Genomic DNA, 19053 nt, shown 5'->3' with positions numbered 1-19053 from the left:
GGGACTCTATTGATGTTCCCTGTAAACCGTCCAACAGCAGAGCCTGTGACATCTGGTGAATCTAAAGTTGGACAAGAAGATTCATAATTGCAGCCAACGATTTAACTCACATCCAATTAGTTTTTCATCTCTGCTTGAGTTCTGCGTCTCTTCCTCCTCTTCCTCCTCTTCCTCTGCGTCACAGGGGTGTATTTAGTGGAAGGAGCTGCAAGGCTCTTGATCAGTGAGACTTGAAGTTTCTCCGCCATGATGTGATTGAATTGAACACAATTAGCGGTGTAACTGGGGAACTTGCCTCCCATGTCGTGTCAGTGGCATGGAAATGAAATGGTGTCAATTAATAAGCAGGAAGTGCCGTTCTACCCTAATGTGCTAATCTGGTAATTCTGTGACTGAGTGCTGGAGCGGTGGCGCCTGGGCCAGAGCGAGCGGATCGACCAGTCACTGAACCGCCCGGGCCAGTGACAGAACTTTACATTTATTTTTGATCTATCACGTTGTGGACAGATTAGGATCCACTTTATTCTTTAAGGAGAGTGTCTATCTTTCAAAAGCAGGGCTGCCTGGTCTACTGATGAGAAAAACTCCAAATCTGTTCGAGGGTCCACATCAGACAACATCCTTTCAAAGAGTTAATCAGATGCTTGTGAATCATAAAAACATTAAATCTGATACCACACTTTTAGCATTGTGAGGCATTTCAGGACTAGCTCTGAAAAACTAAAAAACAGTTGGAAAAAGGTTCATGGTGAACAGGGAGTAAGAGCTGACACATAGGCCTGCAACCCAGTCTCATCAGAAAACGTTCAATGGCAACGTTGGTCCACTTGGAACGACGTTACCATCTCACAATCTGGCCTCTCAGATTGTGAGATGGTAACATTTAGTCCTCCCATTGTTTTGCATTGGCGTGTTCTCAGGTCACGTGACTCTCAAGCTCCCGTCTGCGGAGAGGAAAACATGGCGGAGATTCCCTGTTTTTTCAGATAAAAATATAATTTTGTAACTTAGTTTGGGCATAAAAATACATTCTGACACCATTTCTAGCGAGAAATATGCTCTTTGCTTCCACAGTCTTCAGCCAGTTCGTGCTTATGATAAATATTTTAATAGTTATCACGCATGTTTTTATCGTTGCTATGACGGTTGCCATGCCACCACGGCGCAGCTTGGTGTTTAAATCACAGTCCCTGCGTGGTGTCCTTCAGTGATCGTGAATGTTATTCTTGTTATATAATAGTAATATTTGAGGCTAGATTACATCTCTAATGAGAAGGATCCTGCGAGTCTGGTCATACCGAGGCCGGCCCGAGTGCGCGACCGGACCGAGTGCGCGAGCGGACCGGACCGAGTGCGCGACCGGACCGAGTGCGCGAGCGGACATGACGTGTGGCTGTCGTAAAAACCCTATTTGTAAACAACCAGTCCTTTTAACTCGGGGCTGCGTCATAAACACGGAGCGCTTGGAAGACCACGATGTCATCTTCCTTCTGTCAGGTAAGTAGTTTATTGTTTTTAAAGATCGTTACGATCTAGGTTTACAGTCCGAGTGCGGAGAGAGTCCGTCAATCCACACTATGGACGCTGTTCATCAGCTAATACGCCATTGTTAGCCATATGCTACAGCCCACCGTAGCCTGTGCTACCTGGGAGGTGAATACATGGTTGTTGAAAACCAGGTCAAGACGCTTAGCTCATCATTGAGGGACGCTACAATATAAATATAAACATGAATTTGATTTATGAATGCTTTAGATTAATAAGGAGTGTATTTGTCTACCATTACTCCACAATATCAGATCAATTTGGTTTAATGTATAGTATGCAATATGACAATGTTTTCATGTTATGGAGTTGCGATTCATTTTATAAAACAATTGCTATGTTCTGTTTTTTAATCAAGGAGGATCAAAGTGAAGCTACAGGAGTTTCATTAAAGTCAACAACTTGGACCGAACGGTTTGTTTTGCTTGATGAAGAGCAGGAAGGGCAGCCTGGAGAGAAAGAGAAGCCGGGTTGAGCCCACTACCATCATCCATGTACCACAAGGAAGATGAGGGAGAGAAATGATCCTACCATTAAAGAGGTACTTTTAAGTTACATACCAGAAAAAACATTTTATATAATTTGCCAAATATACATTTTTATTAAATCCCCAAAGTACGCTTGCTGAAATACAAGTTAATATCACACTGAAAGAATTTTGATCAATCATGCTTCCCTGCTGTGATTGTTTAACTGGGAAAACAACTTTTTCCACAGGAAGGCAAGTAAATTTAAGGAATACATGTGCAAAGTTTTCCTCTGTTATGTATAATGATGACCCCCATCAAACATAACGTTAGCAATCTTTACACCTTTTAATTTATACTGATTATTTCTGTCTACATGTGTGAATTTGCCTTCATTAGTTTCAGAAAAGAGCGATGATGTATCGGTCAGTGGGCGGCAGCACGAGACTCCGCAAACTAGTCTGTAAGCAAAGCAGACGAAGGCATCGAGGTTGCGGCCTGCCATCATTGTTATTTTGCTTAAGGGACTGAATATGTTTCATGCAGAAATATTAGCATTTCCCTTATATCTACCAAAACTGCTTGTTTCACAGACTGCAGTTTTGTTTTGATCCGATGTGGTGTGCAAATACAACCGTATCTGCAATGGGTTGTGGGGCATTAACATTTGTAACTCTAATTTTGTTTTGACAGACTGTGATAAGAACGTTGAGAACATCACCACTCTACAGGAAGACACAGTCCAGTAATGGGTGTCAGAAGTTCAGTAGTGAACGACAGGTACTGTGGAAAAATGTGTGTCATTGTTGTACAATGTCCTTTGACTCTGTTTAAACAAGGTTAACACAAAAAGGTTTGATTGTAAAGTGATATTGGTATGAATTCATGTTATTCTCCTCTTCACAAGAAACAAACAATCCAAATTACCTGCAGAAAGCCCTTGATGGACGCTTCAGCTGCATCGTCAGACTGGCCAGACAGCAAGATGCCAACTTTAATGCCAATTTATTTGTGTAACATTCTGTGACCAAATGTATAGATAACTTTTTGTAGATTGTAAAAATAGATAACCCATTTATTACAAAAAAACTACACTAGAATTACCGCACTGCGTTGTATGACTCCGCTAACCAGTGCAGTGTCCGTCTACATATTTCTACATATTTTCTCTCATATAAATGACACTGTATCTCTTGACAACTGAAACCATAAGATGAGGTCAGTGTGGCCTTGACCTTTTTACTTTAAGACAAATACAAAGTTAGACAATCCGAAAACATGCAGTTATGCCTCCGGCGACTCGCTATTGCAGAGGCATTAAAACCGTAGTGTAGTAGATTGGATTTTATTGGTGTTACATTGGACATCTTGTATGGGTACACCAAAAAATATATTTGGTTTCACATTCTAGATGGCAATAAGCAGAGTCATCAACTCAGGAAAAATATTTCTGTAGAAAAGAAAGCCCTGTATGTGTGTATGTATACATACACACAAACGCACTATTGAGACGTTTTGTTTTTTATCATATATTCTCAGGCAGTACTGATGCATTTACTGAGAGGGGACGTGAGGGCCTACTCTGCGTGCTCAGAGTTCAAGCCCAGCAGGCTGCAGCGGTCCTGACATATTCTGGAACAGCAGCACAGTCTTTGGATGACTCCTCTGAAGATGAAAACATGGCGAGGTACTTCTCCACTGATGAAGAACTGTGAGGGCTGTGATTAGCTACACTCTCTTGCTACAAGGCTACTCATGCTACTCCCTGGCAGCCTTAGGAAGGCATTAGCTTGCTGTGTGGTAGCTGTTAGCTTCAGCATTTTTAGTTTTTAGTGGCCTGTCTGACGTTTATGTTTAAAAAAAAAATCAGAGGGAACCATCTTCATAATTTAACACTATGGTTTGTTTGTGTGTCCTTCAGTTCTTCTCAAGAGAAGCAGTACAGGTGTGCCTCAGCTCCATGGTCCCTCCTGCAGCCTCCGCTCCTGATGCTAACCTCATGTCTCCATCACACCAAGCAGCAGACCTGGATTGACAGACCTTTCTCCAGAGCTGCCCCCTCCCTCTGAAACCCCCCTCTCCAAAACACTATTTGTGTAGTTTTTAAAGTATTTTTTGCATGAGAATTGTTGATCATATCATTTCCAGCAGATGCCTTAATATAATGTTTGTGCACAATAAATGACATTGATCATAACATATTGGTATTTCCTTGCACTTCTACACCATGATATTGGCAGATAAGATGCTGATTACATTAAAGCAGTGAATGCTCTTCTTTAAGCAACATAAACAAACAATGATCCAATGGATCTGAAGTAGAATGGGCACATTACATTCTGTAGAGAATGCCTCAGTTATGGAAGTCAGAAAATAACTTTCTTTATCTGAGGTTCCAGTCATTTATAGTCACAGCAAATCACACAGGTCTGGTTGTCTAGGGACACCCATATCATTGTTTAAGATGTGTAACATCAAGTTTGTGTTTCAGTGCAAAATTAGTCATTAGTCAAGAGTTCACCCTCTTGTTTACATTAAAATTAGGTGACCCAGATGTTTCACAATGCATCTGATAAGGTCTTATGAGAAACATTCTTAACATTAAAGAAATCAACACAAATAAATTGGCATTAAAGTTGGCATCTTGCTGTCTGGCCAGTCTGACGATGCAGCTGAAGCGTCCATCAAGGGCTTTCTGCAGGTAATTTGGATTGTTTGTTTCTTGTGAAGAGGAGAATAACATGAATTCATACCAATATCACTTTACAATCAAACCTTTTTGTGTTAACCTTGTTTAAACAGAGTCAAAGGACATTGTACAACAATGACACACATTTTTCCACAGTACCTGTCGTTCACTACTGAACTTCTGACACCCATTACTGGACTGTGTCTTCCTGTAGAGTGGTGATGTTCTCAACGTTCTTTTCACAGTCTGTCAAAACAAAATTAGAGTTACAAATGTTAATGCCCCACAACCCATTGCAGATACGGTTGTATTTGCACACCACATCGGATCAAAACAAAACTGCAGTCTGTGAAACAAGCAGTTTTGGTAGATATAAGGGAAATGCTAATATTTCTGCATGAAACATATTCAGTCCCTTAAGCAAAATAACAATGATGGCAGGCCGCAACCTCGATGCCTTCGTCTGCTTTGCTTACAGACTAGTTTGCGGAGTCTCGTGCTGCCGCCCACTGACCGATACATCATCGCTCTTTTCTGAAACTAATGAAGGCAAATTCACACATGTAGACAGAAATAATCAGTATAAATTAAAAGGTGTAAAGATTGCTAACGTTATGTTTGATGGGGGTCATCATTATACATAACAGAGGAAAACTTTGCACATGTATTCCTTAAATTTACTTGCCTTCCTGTGGAAAAAGTTGTTTTCCCAGTTAAACAATCACAGCAGGGAAGCATGATTGATCAAAATTCTTTCAGTGTGATATTAACTTGTATTTCAGCAAGCGTACTTTGGGGATTTAATAAAAATGTATATTTGGCAAATTATATAAAATGTTTTTTCTGGTATGTAACTTAAAAGTACCTCTTTAATGGTAGGATCATTTCTCTCCCTCATCTTCCTTGTGGTACATGGATGATGGTAGTGGGCTCAACCCGGCTTCTCTTTCTCTCCAGGCTGCCCTTCCTGCTCTTCATCAAGCAAAACAAACCGTTCGGTCCAAGTTGTTGACTTTAATGAAACTCCTGTAGCTTCACTTTGATCCTCCTTGATTAAAAAACAGAACATAGCAATTGTTTTATAAAATGAATCGCAACTCCATAACATGAAAACATTGTCATATTGCATACTATACATTAAACCAAATTGATCTGATATTGTGGAGTAATGGTAGACAAATACACTCCTTATTAATCTAAAGCATTCATAAATCAAATTCATGTTTATATTTATATTGTAGCGTCCCTCAATGATGAGCTAAGCGTCTTGAACTGGTTTTCAACAACCATGTATTCACCTCCCAGGTAGCACAGGCTACGGTGGGCTGTAGCATGTGGCTAACAATGGCGTATTAGCTGATGAACAGCGTCCATAGTGTGGATTGACGGACTCTCTCCGCACTCGGACTGTAAACCTAGATCGTAACGATCTTTAAAAACAATAAACTACTTACCTGACAGAAGGAAGATGACATCGTGGTCTTCCAAGCGCTCCGTGTTTATGACGCAGCCCCGAGTTAAAAGGACTGGTTGTTTACAAATAGGGTTTTTACGACAGCCACACGTCATGTCCGCTCGCGCACTCGGTCCGCTCCGCTCGCGCACTCGGTCCGGTCGCGCACTCGGGCCGGCCTCGGTATGAGCAGTCTCGCAGGTTCCTTCTCATTAGAGATGTTATCTAGCCTCAAATATTACTATTATATAACAAGAATAACATTCACGATCACTGAAGGACACCACGCAGGGACTGTGATTTAAACACCAAGCTGCGCCGTGGTGGCATGGCAACCGTCATAGCAACGATAAAAACATGCGTGATAACTATTAAAATATTTATCATAAGCACGAACTGGCTGAAGACTGTGGAAGCAAAGAGCACATTTCTCGCTAGAAATGGTGTCAGAATGTATTTTTATGCCCAAACTAAGTTACAAAATTATATTTTTATCTGAAAAAACAAGGAATCTCCGCCATGTTTTCCTCTCCGCAGACGGGAGCTTGAGAGTCACGTGACCTGAGAACACGCCAATGCAAAACAATGGGAGGACTAAATGTTACCATCTCACAATCTGGCCTCTCAGATTGTGAGATGGTAACGTCGTTCCAAGTGGACCAACGTTGCCATTGAACGTTTTCTGATGAGACTGGGTTGAGGCCTGAGGCACACGCTACCTTTTTATGACTGCAGGGATGTAATGACCTGGCAGAGCTTTTCATACAGTGTAAAGCAGCTGTGGACAACAGAGGTGGTCAGAGTGAATCATTAGCTTACTAAATAAATCAATGCAGATACTTTATAGTATTAAATGTTTTAGTAGTGTTTGATTTCCAGTATTTTAGCATCATTCCGTTTATTTCTGAGCACTCGCTGGAAGAAATTAAAATATGCTGCCATCACATCCCGATGGTGAATTTCTACAATACAGTAGCCTGTGTGTCTTTTCAAGCCTGGCCCAATGCATTATATATTAGAGTTTGTGTTGTGTGCAAGGCAGGAGCAGAGTGTTTTCTTTGTCCTCCTGTTTCTCTTTCTCTCTTCCTCCACAGGTTCTATCAGCAGGATTGATCTCATGGCCATACTGCTCCTCCCCTTCTTTTTTGACCTCCACTTTGGATTGCCATCCGTGTCTCATTATCTACTCACCACTATGCTGATGTAGGGGTTGGTGAAGGGTTTGAGTCACAAAACACTTTTAAAATTTCAAGGGTAACAACAGTGTTGCAGCCAAATTCAATACAATTGAAGTAAATTGTGACGAATTCTTCAAACGTCAAAAAACAACACTTGGCTTCATCCGAGTGTCCAAAGCCCCGACATTTAAATTAGAGTCAAAAAGTTTTTTTAAGATAAATGTCTGCTGTTATCCTCCTCCTAGTTACCGCTGCAGTTCTTGCGAGGGCTCGTGAGTATTGTGAGTTCTCGCTGAACTCGACCACTACTCCAGAGGTGGCGAGTAGATATTTGGTGAATTTAAAGTTTTGGGTGAGCTATCCCTTTAAGTCCTGCTTTGCTGAATATTAAAAGGTATGTGGAGGAAGGTTGATGGCTTGAGGCAAGTTTGAGGTGTTGTCTACGTTTTTCAACACATATAGTCAGCTCTTTTCTAAACAAACTAAGTTATTGGTTGACACCGCCCCCTGAGTTTGTTTTGGTTCAGCAATTTTGTTGAGAAGTTCGTTTTTTTAGATAGAAGTAGAGTCAGGCCTGGGATTTGTTGTATTTATTTAATTTTATTTGGCACAACCCCCCTGATCCCATCATTCTCCACATAAGATACAGCTGGTAAATAAAATATTCAATTAAGATGTTAACTCTCTTGTAATATTGATTGCTGCGTGTTACTGTCTCCAGCTACAGCTACATTCTGGGTGCAGAGAGGAGTTTGAATAATGCAGTTTATTGACACCCAGGGCTTTAGAGGATGAGGATGAGAGTGAGAGAGCTGGAGAAGGAGAGAGATACAACTGGAGGGTCTTGTTGGATTTGTGCGGTTGGTTAAGGTGTATTTTTACAGGTTTGGTGTTTCGAATTGACGGCTTCGCGTCAGTCGAGGTATATTATACTTTTATTATACAACCATTCAAATATCAACGGGAAAGAGATTCCCTAAAAGTTTCATCAAAACATTATACCGATCAATAGTTTACGATAAAGGATGCTTGGCGCACCCTGGCCGTCTATATGGCTACAGCACTCCACGATTGAATCTTCAAGCCTCTCTTCCAAACAACAATTTTTGAACATGGACGAGGCGTCTGCCAGTCAACCACTGGAGCTGCATCACGACAAGACTGATACTGAACAGACGACTCAAAGAGCAGACTCTGGCAGGAGAGAAGATATAAAGAATGAGATGATTTGAGTCAGAGATGTGGGACCTACACCGACCACAGATGGTCAACCAGACGCAGCTGATTACCAGTGAGTAAGACGTGTGCTGAGTGGCTCACTGGATTACAGCCACCCTTCTGGAGAAGACTCAAAACAACATTTTGTCTTTAAAGACGCTTCAACGAACCAATGAAAGAATAAAAAACCTTTAACCTCAACATTCAACCATTTTTTCTTGATGGACTAAAAGGAGCAGGAGAAATCACACATATTAGTTCAAATGGAAATGTGTTAAAATGCCCAGATTCAGACACCACAGGAAGTTATTTATTTTCTTATTGGAAGATGAGACAGAGATGAGATTTAGAAAATTCAGATTATTGACTACTAAGAGCAAAATGAGGCAACACGCTGATCTTCTTCCACAAAGCAAATTCTCACAATTACCTTCAATTCACACCTCTGTTACAGAACTCTGTGCTGACAAGCTTCATAGTAAACAGATTCCACTTTGTGCATTAACAGTCCTACTGTCCAATCAGACAACTGCTCCGCCACGTGTCCACCTTCACTTACAGTAGGGCCGTCCTCCCATCCAGCCACGAATCAGCTGTCTCTCCATCTTGAGAACGTGAGATGAGAAAAGAAATGAAGGAACTTTCTTTGGGATCCTTTTAAAAAAGCCGTCTAAGTAGGTTATCGGAGAAAGTAGGCTGCCTGAGAGGCTCAGGAGACCCAAGGAGCTACTGTTGTATCACTCGAGAGGAGAGCCATCCCACTTCAGGAGTCCACATAAAGAGATAGAGGATGGGGAAGGGGGAGATGTGGTGTTTGTGATGCAGCAGGTAGACGGGTAAGTGGCCTGAGATGTATCCTTGAACGTCGGGGGGGGGGGGGTAATTATTTGGCAATTTCAACCACCATGTAGGTCATGAAACTTAAAAAGGGGAATTGTAAACAGCAATTGGTGAATTTGAAAAGCGAAGACAAATTATGTCGACCCTAAGCGATGTATTTTCTCTTTTCATTTGAGGGACTTCAATTTGAAGGCCTACTAAAGTTTCCTGGTCCGATTTGTTTTCACTGATTACTAATGCGTTAACTTCTGCAATGTTTCCACCATAAGTAGATACAACAACCTTAATATATATATAGTATTTGTTACTATTGAATTTATACTTTGAATTCACAATCTCACTAAAGTCAAACCAGGAAATTTTACATTTTATGTCAATGAGGTTTGTTGGAAACAGTTGAGTCTTGACAGAAGTTCTTGTGTTGTAAAATGATCCAAATTGCTGCAGTCATAAATCGAAAGGTCACTGCCATGGTTAACGGGTAAGTAAGTAGCAAAAGACTGTCTCACTCGAGTATGTATTAATGTGTGTACTTCATTTTATTTGATTTCTGTGCTCAGCCAAGACTGAAACTGTGGCTCCGTTGCTAGAAAAAGAGCAGCGGTAAAGGTTAACTGTGTTATCACTGTGTTTCATCCCCGCTCTGTGACTCTGCTGTAAATGTAGGGCGAGGTTCAACAAATCATCTTGTTGAGGGACGACTGCCAAGAGTGGACAGGGACCAAGCGTCAATTTATCTCTTGTAAAAATGTAATTGGACAGAAATACAACAGAGAAGCTTATAAATACATTGAAAGAAAAAGCCCAGAACTTGCCGACAGAATCGTCCTCTCTTGCACTCCACAACAAAATTCAGATTATTTACATTTTAATTAAAAAAAGAAAACTGAGAGATAATCTAATTAAATAATAACTGCATAAGCTGTTTGGAGAAAACTAATTAGAATAAAGAACAATAAAGAACTAAGAGCTACGTGCCTGAACAGCACAACAAACTTCAGCTTTATACAAAAGAAATCCCTACCTCGGGAAATTTGTATTCACACACGGTTCCAGAGGAGTTTAATAAAACTGGAAGGCAACACACTGAACAGACGTGTTATAAACACATCTGGCCTCTGGGCTTGCTAATGCTGCAAGAGGAGCGGAGTCGGGAAACAGAAGCATTACTTTATCAGGCATGAATGCAAAAAATATTACTGAGTGTGTTTCCTCCACAGGGGTCAAATATGCACCAAAAATATTGCTTGAAATTTCATCATAAAGTCGACTTTGAACATAGTTTCCAAGATATTTAGCATTTCAGTGCTTTTCTGTTGAATATCGGAGAACTGGTTCACTTCAAACAACATAGAAAATGACTAAATACATTTTTGGGCCAGAATAAGACACATATTCTAAATTTGGTCTGGCAACTTAAATAGAATGAGATATTTGGGCAGTTCGTGTGTGTGTGTGTGTGTGTGTGTGTGTGTGTGTGTCATTAGACAGAAGATGAACACAAATTAAGGAACCAATTCCTTTTTTCCCCATCACTGGGGATTAATAAAGACATTAGAGCAGCCATGGGCATCCACACAGCTCAATCACAGCAGTCACAGCTTTCTCTCCTCAGATGTTCTTGCTTTAAGAAGTCTGAGTTGCTGGCGCTGTGTTTCACTGGTTGGTTCAGTAAACCATGGCCTCGGGCTGATGAAATTCATACCAAGATGGAAAAAAAATTTATAACACAGCAACACAGGGCCTCCTCTCTCCGCATAATTGTTTTTCAACATGAAGGAAAAGGTGGAATAATTTTTTTCCTCCACCAAACAGGTTATGTTTTCATCGCAGCTTGTTTGCTTGTCCGTCAACCGGATTCACACAAAAACTACAGAACGGATTTTCTTCAAAGCTTGGGTCAGGGAAGAACTCTGGCACTTTTGGATCAGATTCAATAAAGAGTACGGATCCAGCTTTTCCCCCCACTTTCATAAACACTCTTTATAAAAAGCTTTTATCATGTGATGTCTGTTGCTTTTATTATCTGTATCTTTATAATTATGATTTTTTTATTAGTTTCATATAGTTTGCTGTTAAGCACTTTGTAACTTGTATTGAAAAGTGCCATACAAATGAAGTTATTATTATAATCGATAAAAAACATAATATACAGAGCATAAAAGCTTTAATTTGAGAACTCTAAAGTGGCTATCATCTGTGTTTAAGCAACAATGAATCAAATGTCAAAGTGAGAATAATGTGACGACGTGAAAGGGCTCAGTCATAATGATGAACTTACAGAGATTTATTAACCAAATCTTACTGACCTTTAGATTCAACTCATTTTTAAGCTGTTTAAGCTGCAAGGTTTCTATTACAATTCTCTCTCGCCGTTCCCTGCTACAGTTTCCATTTCCCCACAGTACCTGCTCAGCAGCAAACAGCAGCAAGAAAGATTTAAAGAAGTTGAGCATTTAGTTGTAGAGCCAGGGAATTTCCCTCAGGAGTTGTTGAGACCAGAAAAGAGAGTTATTGGACGTGCATTCATCAGGTGGCCAGAAAAACGACTCCCTATTGTTCCGTATGGTGGTGGTTTTTTTAAACCACTGGTCTGGGCAGGGTCTAACATTTACTGCCATCTGTTGATGCACAGGGCACTTAAAATAATGTATTTGTTGCCAACATACACCAGTCTGGATGTCACACAGATAGATCACAATCGGGGGAAACTGTGTTAACCAAGTATGTGTGATGATATCAGAGAATGGTATTCAGTAAATGCAGAGACCATCTTCTTTTCTCAGAGACCAAACAAAGACCCAATCAGCAGGCGAGTGTCTGCGTCACTCTTTTTAAACATCTGGCTTCTTGCTCATCCAGAATAAAACGCTGTGCCGGAGACTGATAGGGAGGCAGCAGCGTTACAAACCAAAACGTTGTAGTACGAAACTTCAGAGTCAGCTCTATATTCCACGAGGTCTGTCAGCATGGGTTCAGCTGAGGGGAATATGATGACGGGTAGCGAGAAAGAAGTCTGGCAATAAAGGCAGAGAACTGTTCAGGATTGAGCCTTCAACGCTCTTCCTTATTGTTCCTAATTGTCATAAATGAGGGTAAACTCAACAAATGTCTTGAGTATAAATAACAGTTTGACTCAAAGAATGAATGAACTCAATTGCCATTTCATTACCAAGCTAAACTAATACAGTATCATACAAAAAAACTCCACTCACATTATATCACTTACATAAATTACTTTGGAGAGGTTTGATTTAACTTTCTGATCATTCTGCACACAGCTCTCTGTGGTGCTGTTGAATTGTAATGTATAATACTGAGAAGTGACTCTGCCCTAGAAATATGAGTGAAGGCAGACATAAGTTTTAACATCTGAACTAAAAACTAATGAGCAATGTGTTATTCACGCAGTAATAAGTACTAATAGTGTAATTATATATCTCTGGTGTCTGAAGTGTCTGAACTGATGACTTGTGATGACAGTGTGGACAATCAGTGGTAAAGATCAGGATTAAACACAGTAATCCCCACTTTCTACAGCGGCACCATTGAAAGCATCCTATTCTACAACCTGACCTCCCGGTTCACAATCTGTGAACAACACCAGCTCAATCGGATAGTGAAGACAGCAGCAAGATCATTGGTGCCCCTCTCCCCTTCCTGATGGAGCTATACCAGCAACGCTGAATCCACAGAGCCACTGCCATAATCAGGAACCCTCATCAGCCTTCTCTCGGCCTGTTTCCCTGCCTGCCTCCGGGGATAAGCAGGGGTACAGGAGCATCTGCTCCAGATCCAGCTTAACAGCTTTTTCCTCCAAGCGATCAGGCTCATAAATGGACTGGCCCCCCCTCCCACTTCCACCTGCAAGCCCCTCCCCCATAAACACACACACTCTCACACCGTGAAAATCAGTCGCATTGGTCTGGACTGAAATGGATTTACAAAAAAAGCCCTTTAAATGCAACTAACCAAGTGATTTGTGAATATGAATGGGATTAAACTTCTTTCAACATTGGTTTTAAAACCATTTTAAATATTAGTTATTGTTGTTCACTTCTTATTTTTTATGAGGGAGATGATCTGGATAATGTAAATAAATCAATTTAAATCTTGAATTAAATAGGTAAACATATGGAATTATTTAAATGGAAATGTAACATCTGCTATACCTTTAACTACAACACAGTCTCTTTTTAAATTTGAGCAGGGTTATATTCAACTGGGAGATTTAAATCTTCAACTAACAATTTCCAAAAGCCAGATTGAGAATGTAGTGTCCTCAAGGCTTCAGGCTTAATGAAACAATACGTTTGTCAGTGTGAGAGGGATTGAAGGTCTCATTGATCTGTTTTACACATTGAGTGTTATACTTGAAGGCACAGGTGAAAGAAATCTGCTCAGAGTGTGATGTCAGGGGAGATAAGTGACACAAAGACATGTCATATCAGTTACTTTAGCCAGCTACATGTGAGGCAGGGTGAGCGACTACACCCCTGACAAGCATTTTGTTATGTCAGTTTAAGGCGTATGTTCATGTAATTCCAAGACTATCACCATTACCACCACACAGTGTTCACTCTCCCATTTCCCGGGGCTAACATCTGTTCAGCTGTGATAGGTTTTAAATATGAGGCAGCAAAGCTTCCCCAAGCGACCTGGCAGTCGCAGAATAAATTACATGTGACATTTTCTATGAGGGTAATAATGCAGGGATTTTTTTTTTTTGCCATTAGGAAAATCAGTTTTATTGTTATCTACATACTGGTCAATCTCCTTTCTTTGCTTAGCCATACATGATAAGCGCGTCCTAGAACTCAATTTTGACTGAACAGCCGAAATCAACACAGTGGGTTTTCAGTTGGTGTCCCTGTGATTTTCAGCAAATCTCTTGAATTTGTCTCTCAGCTTTTCATTTCCACTCTTCAATCCCTCCAACTGCAAGCAAACGTTGTGTGATAGAAATGTGATCAACCCATCAGGGAGAGAAGATGTAGATCTGACACAAAAAGATGGTTTAGCCTTTCTGGTTTCACGTTATATACCTGTCTCCTAATACTGGATACCTTGAATATAGAGTTTTATTTGCCGATAGCCTTTACTGCTGACATGCTTTGATATATGTATCTAATATGAGCATGTTAACATCCATTCAAGTTATCCTGTTCTGGTCAGCATGAAAACAGACAAGCCTATGAAGGTATGAGAGCAAAATGAAACAATATTTTAGATTATCTGAAAAAGAACTGATGGACTTGTCTAGACCTCGCTGTTGGTCAACTTCAGAAACACACGTCGGCACAGTAATTTGAGGTTTATTACCATGCAAATGTTGGCACAGCTAAAAATACGGCAGATACTGATGAAAATTGACAAGACCAAAGTGCAAATATAACACTAAAAACAGTAAGTTATTTTGAACAGAAAATACCAAGAGATCACAATTAATGGGAAATAACAACAATCCGTTCTATCAGCTACACCTTGCAGTGATTGGCCCAAGTTATAAATATGTAAGAATAAATCTAGACAGGTCAAATATTTTTGTGATCCCGAAGTAGTTCCTCTTCTATCAACGTGTATTTAAATGTTTTAAATCTCTTATATATTTGTTTATTTACAGAAATATACAAAATCTTCTGAATCTTGAAAACACAAGAAACTTAGTGGAAGGATGGAACAAACATTACATTCTAGTGCAGATCCTACCGAAGGGTCGGGTCCAGGCTTTTTCTATCACTTTCTTTAAGATAGTGTGGTCCCTTGGTGGATGTATGTGCTCCACTGGGCGCCATTCTATTGTTGTTCATGTAATGTTTATCCCATGAGCTCTGAAAGTCTCACCTGTGCCGAATGACATGTGGGAAACCCTACGCAATACATGTAGTCATGTTTAAACACATCTGATTGAACTTCAAAATCAGTACATGCCCATTTCAGATGAAGCACATACACATGTAAACAAATTTATCATTGCACAGGACAACTGGTTTCCTCAAAGGATCCGATCAGACCAAATTACCACATGTGGATTCCCCGGTGGAGACACACCACTGACTGTGACAGGTCAAAAAAATAGTATCAGAAGCAAACAGCATCATGGAGCATGACAGGAGATGTCTGCAAACATTCTAAATGAGCTCTGTCACTCAGCACAACCCACGGCTCAACAGATACAGTACACAACAACATGATATGTGTACATACACAGACCAGTATATGTGAAACCTGTGCAAATGTGAGTCATACTCACAGAGCTTCACACTGATTATATCCAATAATGTCATCATGTAGAGGTCACACATCATGATGTATTTGCAGGCGGCTGTTAGGCTTTGGACACCTGGAGGTATTCAGGCAAGAAGATGCAGCTACAAACAGGATGAAGCATACAAATGTATGTGAGAGCCAGAAACGATGAAGAGCTTGATGCCCTGCCTGATGATTTCACTTGTGTTATTGTGAACAGAGCTGCACGTTCATTCAGACTTCCACTGTGCTGTTGTACTTCAATTAATCATCCAACAAAAGCACAAAGAAAATCTGAAGGTTGCACAAGAACTACCACTGCACCTTCCTATCTGTGTGTAGTTTGTATTCTCCTTCAGAGCACTGTTTTGACACAACAACATTTTGTGGATGTTGTTGGATAACGAAAGTCTATGAAATTTAACAAGAAGATGCTTTGTTTCCATTTATGTACCTCAATACTCACTCTGGTTATTTTGAGGTTGTAAGTGGGTTCACACAAGAGAGTCTGCCAACATGAACCTGGATGAAACTCAAAATTGTGAAAATTAACTGTATAATACTGGACACTTCTAAACTGCAGGGCTTTTCACCCACAGGTTATCTGATACTACACATGTGCTCATTTGTCTCATTTGACTTTTAGCAAGACCATTGGGGGAAGGACGGGATATGTGTCATACCATCGCCATCTTTAATGTTCTATTAAGTGTTTTCTCTCTATGTCTATTGAACAACACAACTCTGCTCTATGCAACTGTTGACTGACAGCGGCAGCTCCATGGCAACATATGCAAAAACAAGGTTGATTTTCAAGGTCGTTAAAACAAAAAACTAAAAGTTTCCCATCTCAAATGCACTATGATGACCAATGATGTTAAACAACTATATATATCTGCAGACCGTTACTTTTAAAGCAAAGGAACACCACTGCACCAGTTTACAGGTCGGTGTGGCCTAGTGGTTAGAGTGGTGGTTCTCCAACAAGAAGGTTGCCGGTTCAAGCCCCACTCTCTCCCATCTGCATGCCGAAGTGTCCTTGGCAAGATACTGAACCCCTAAATGGCCCTTCATGAATGTTGAGTGTACTAATTGTAAGTCGCTTCGGACAAAAGCGTCAGCCAAATGACATGTAATGTAATGTACTCACACTGCAACGGTCCCATGTAGATGATCTCGAGGATGAGGTAAGAATATGAAAACCTACACCCTCGATATTTGGCATTCAACTATGGATGGGATGAACACCTCAGAGACAGCCTAAAGGCTAAATCTATAGTTCTGAGAGAGAGAGATTCACTTTTTTGAAGTGATAGAGAATGTCTCTTGAGAAGAGGCGAGATTCCGAAGGGTATGGGAACTGGAAGGGAGCTGATTCTAAATGAAAGGCTGAAAAAAAAGTCAGCTCTATAGTAGCAGGATGCGTCAGGCGATCAGCCGAAACAAACTACAAGCATGTTACAGTATGTATGAAAACCCACATGTTATTGTTTCTCCACAGGGGCTGAATGTTTGAACGCCCAATGACCCCCTAGCCCGATTTTATAGTCAGCAGAAAGTCCGGAAGGAGCCAATGTGAGAACAAAGCAGGAGATCCACCACGCTGAAACACATATCTCATGATGAAACGGCGGAGCAATACACATAGAAGACAAGAGACTTTGTGGTGATAAGGGCCAACGTCGATCTGCTGTAAACAAAAACATTTGATCTCCGTGATGATTTGATTTGTTGCTGTTGTGAACGTGTCTGTGCAGAGACCCCTTGTGTTCGTATCAAAGGCAAACCGCCTTATATGTCTGAAAACAGCTCAAGACAAAAAAAGGGAAAAGGCTGCAGGTGTATTATGTATGTCCCTGTCCGACTGAAGATATTAATAAAAGAAAATGGTCTGAAATATAATGTTATCGATTCCTCTGATGCTGCCTGCTTCACCCCACTTCACGTCTCTTCCATCATCCCCCCGCTTTCATCTCGTAGAGGCTGGTGAGAGAGCACACAACAGCTTTGTGCCTTGCAGAGACCTCTACCTACCATCAGCAGAAAAGCTTTACACAACCAGCTCCCAGTTTCTCTGTGTTTTCACAAAAGCTTCTTTCATCAAACTTTACTCTAGTGTGTTGTAGGTTTCTTATTTTATGTAATAAGAACGTAGCCCATGTTTGCGTAACACACACACAGTCTTACAAACCCGCTAAAACAGGTAAAGTGATAGCAGAGGCCGACGGGCTGGAAGCAGTTGACCAATCATTATCGAGGGCCCCGCTGGCCAATCAGAGCAGACTAGGCTTAATCTTGGGGCGGGGGGGACCTTAGAGAGAACCTTAGAGGATGTAAACCATTTCAAGTACTACCACTAATTAAAATTACAAACCTGAATATGAGGGTAATACATCTCTTACAAAAGTTTCATGTACTCTGGCAGCTCAATGAGACTGTACTGGGACACATAGGTGCCTTGAACTAAAAGGTTTATTGAGCCTCATTAATATACGTTTCAACAAAAGGTGCTAACCCACTAACTTGTACAACGTTGACTGTGTTTAACAACTGAGTTTAGCTTTCTAAAATGATTTGATTAGCACCAAACAGAAAGTAGTTTACTACTGCAATTGGTTAATGTCTAATTTTCTGGGTATTTCTTTGGAAAATGAGTGTCAAGGGTTTACCAGAGACTGTCCATCCATTAATTGTTCAGATAATCTCCCAAAATTAACCATATGGTAGTTATGACAGAGAAGTCAGGGGATCATCAAAATCCCAAGGATACATCCTCTGTGATCATAAATATCTGCAGCTAACGGAGACTCAGGATAATCCCTAAAGCCGGCAAGATTTATCATCTAGGGACCATGAATGTCTGTACAAAATGCATCCAATTGTTGTAGAGATAATTCAGTGTGGACCAAAGTGGGGAATTCATCATTATCTACGACCCAAATGTTAGTTGAGGTAAGATTTTTCTAAATGTAGCTTTTCACAAGTGGAAAATTGCTTTTCAGCAAATGCACAAAAAAAGGCATCTCAGTCAGTGGTGATACAATACAAAGTACTCGGCACACAGGCTTCGACATCCAATGAAAGCATTTGAACTTTAAGTTTGTTCTTTTGTGCTCAATTGAGTAGCGAGTGGTTACCACCAAAATCAAATAACTCAACCTTTGCCACCACTCACAGGTCCTCGATGCAATTCACCTACAACAGGGCCCTGTTATTTACAAAATCACCTATGTTTTTTTGTCTGGGGGTGTCTTTGGTGTCCAGCTGTCACTGACTGAAAGAGACGTTTGTTTACCACAATCAAACAGAGCGAGCAGAGGTATCGCAGATCCCACAAATTACATCCAACCACTTAGCTCTTTCTCTCTCTCTCCTCTCTGTCTCCGTTGGGCAGGTTGAAAAAAAAAAAAAACA

The 19053-nt window shown here is 40.6% G+C and overlaps 1 protein-coding gene and 2 long non-coding RNA genes across 3 annotated transcripts in view; 1 reads left to right on the top strand and 2 right to left on the bottom strand.

The window, feature by feature from the left end:
* Positions 1-19053, bottom strand: part of LOC128425019 (potassium voltage-gated channel subfamily D member 3-like) — a 77113-nt gene that overhangs the window by 25069 nt on the left and 32991 nt on the right. The gene's annotated exons all lie outside the window — the stretch shown is intronic.
* On the top strand, positions 1379-4182 carry LOC128425040 (uncharacterized). Its single transcript, XR_008333084.1, has 4 exons — positions 1379-1497; positions 1904-2792; positions 2920-3699; positions 3934-4182. It is a non-coding gene; the product is annotated as an uncharacterized LOC128425040 (long non-coding RNA).
* On the bottom strand, positions 4666-6274 carry LOC128425048 (uncharacterized). The gene is made up of 4 exons (XR_008333086.1): positions 6156-6274; positions 5567-5749; positions 4861-4947; positions 4666-4733 (listed from the first exon to the last, which is right to left on the bottom strand). It is a non-coding gene; the product is annotated as an uncharacterized LOC128425048 (long non-coding RNA).

Source organism: Pleuronectes platessa, chromosome 2 (assembly GCF_947347685.1).
Source record: "Pleuronectes platessa chromosome 2, fPlePla1.1, whole genome shotgun sequence".
Taxonomy (NCBI): Eukaryota; Metazoa; Chordata; class Actinopteri; order Pleuronectiformes; family Pleuronectidae; genus Pleuronectes; species Pleuronectes platessa.
The sequence above is the reverse complement of the archived record's forward strand: the minus strand, read 5'-3'. Positions and strand labels throughout refer to the sequence as shown.